We start from the raw sequence: 2,768 nt of genomic DNA, 5'->3' as shown, positions 1-2,768 counted from the left end.
AAGGCTGTCAGGAGGAAACCCCCAGGCACAATGCTACTCTAGGCCTTGTTCTTATTGCAGGTGCATAGGCTCAAAAGTGTAGCCATTAGTATCAAGAGCCCATTGTTGGGCCCTCCTTCCTTCCTGGTTCTGCTGTTGCACCTGGAGGATTGCCGCTGCTCTCCCAGGGCCCACAACAGTGACCCCCCGGCCAGGAGCCCAGTACCCCCCCGGCTGTTGTTTTTAATTGTTTCCACTATGAGTATATATAGACATTACCATATACCCTGGGCATATGCCCTGTATAACTCCCTGTCAACCATATATATCCTGTCAATAACATCCCATATCAGTATTCCTCCGCTGCCATTGTTGAACCACTCTGTGATCCAAAACTTCCCGTAAAGTGAATCCCAACATAATGTCAGCTTCAGAAGAGTCTTAGATCACCAAAATTCATATATACAATATACAGTATTTCCCCAGATCCACCATAAAACCTTTTCCCTTCCACAGCAATAATCTTTTAACTTATTCATATCATATTTCCTGAAACTGATGTACAGATTCCGAAACTATAGTTTTCAAACAAGGTAACATTTGTGCTTACTATGTGGTCCATACTTTAGGTTGTACAGTTTTCTAAATTTTTTAGTTATCCTATGTTTTGTCTTATGGTTTTCATTGTTAGTCTGTCATCCCCTATATGTTTTTGGTGTAATATTAGCTGTTTTATATTCATCCTCGTGTACTCTCATATAACTCCTCTTTTGCCCCCTTATTTACCTTTGTTCTATCCATTGCACGTCCATTTTCCCCTCTCCTTAGGGCCCACAACGCCTGCCAATCTAATGCCCTGGGAGCTGTCCTTTCTCACGAGAGATACAGTTCTCTCTATTCGACGGCATTAGTCTTCCCCAGGATATGGGTCCACCCCACCCAATGGTAGAACCCACCTTGGCAAAATGAGCCTTCAGCTATTCCCTCCGGAGTCCGTCCCGCATCAGACCATACCCCCTGAGCGTCCTAACCAGGTGACCCTCCTACTTATACTTTGATACGTTTTACTCAACATTTAGTTCTCAACAAACTTCTGGCACTCTCCCATGTTTGTATGTTGCCCCTCCCTCCCACCTATTTCTTGGACCATATTACCCCTCTTCCCATCCCCAGCCCCCCTCAAACCCAGAAAACCCCACCCGAAGGTAACCCCTTGCCCCCATTTTGTCCTTTCTTTGTGCTCATACTTACCCCCAGCTCATCACAGATTCCACCCCAACAGACATTAACTCACATCCTTCCTCCACCCCCCGATTTCCAGTAAGCCACTTTTCCAGACTCTAGCTCTCTGAGGCAGTTAACTTATTTCATATCATTGAGGTCATATAGTATTTGTCCTTCAATGCCTGGGTTGCTTCACTTAACATAAGATTCTCAAGGTTCATCCATGTTATCATGTGCGATTGTAGTGTATTGGTTCTTACAGCTGAGTAGTATTCCATTGTGTGTATATACCACATTTTATTGATCCACTCATCTGTTGATGGACTTTTGGATTGATTCCAACTTTTGGCGATGGTGAACAATGCTGCTATGAACATTGGTGTACATATATCGGTTTGTGTCCTTGTTTTCAGATCTGATGGGTAAATACCCAGCAGTGGTATTGCTGGGTCATATGGCAAATCTATGGATAATTTTTTGAGAAACTGCCAAACTGTCCTCCAGAATGGTTGGATCCTTCTGCATTCCCACCAGCAATGGATGAGTGTTCCCCTTTCTTCACATCCTCTCCAGCATTTGTATTCTACTGTTTTTTTCATGGCTGCCAATCTTATGGGAGTAAGATGGTATCTCATTGTAGTTTTGATTTGCATTTCCCTGATAGCTAGGGATTTGGAGCATTTTTTCATGTGCTTTTTAGCCATTTGTATTTCTTCTTTGGAGAAGTGTCTGTTTAAATCTTTTTCCCATTTTTTAAATGGGTTGTTTATCTTTTTGTTTTCGAGATGTATGAGTTCTTTATATATGCAAGTTATAAGTCTCTTATCAGATATATGGTTGCCAAATATTTTCTCCCATTGTGTGGGTTCCCTTTTTACTTTCTTGACAAACTCCTTTGAGGTGCAGAAGGCTTTAATTTTGAGGTAGTCCCATTTATCTATTTGTTCTTTTGCTGCTCGTGCTTTTGGTGTGATATTCATGAAGCCATTTCCTATTACAAGGTCCTGTAGATGTTTCCCTACACTGCTTTCTAAGGTCTTTATTGTCTTGGCTCTTATATTTAGGTCTTTGATCCATCTTGAGTTGATCTTTGTATAAGGTGTGAGATGGTAATCCTCTTTCATTCTTCTACATATGGCTATCCAGTTCTCCAGGCACCATTTGTTGAATAGGCCATTCTCTCCCAGTTGAGAGGGTTTGGTGGCTTTATCGAATATTATATGGCTATATACATGAGGTTCTATATCTGAACTTTCAATTCGATTCCATTGGTCTGTGTGTCTCTCCTTATGCCAGTACCATGCTGTTTTCACTACTGTAGCTTTGTAGTATGTTTTGAAGTCAGGAAGTGTGATTCCTCCTATTTCGTTTTTCTTTTTCAATATGTCTTTGGCTATTCGGGGCCTCTTTCTATTCCAAATAAATTTCATAGTTAGTTTTTCTAGTTCCTTAAAGAAGGCTGTGTTGATTTTTATTGGGATTGCATTGAATGTGTAGATCAGTTTTGGTAGGATAGACATCTTAATAATATTCAGTCTTCCTATCCATGAACAGGGAATATTCTT

The sequence above is a fragment of the Dasypus novemcinctus genome, chromosome 16 (genome assembly GCF_030445035.2).
Source record: "Dasypus novemcinctus isolate mDasNov1 chromosome 16, mDasNov1.1.hap2, whole genome shotgun sequence".
Classification (NCBI taxonomy): Eukaryota; Metazoa; Chordata; class Mammalia; order Cingulata; family Dasypodidae; genus Dasypus; species Dasypus novemcinctus.
Note: the sequence above shows the minus strand (reverse complement) of the source record.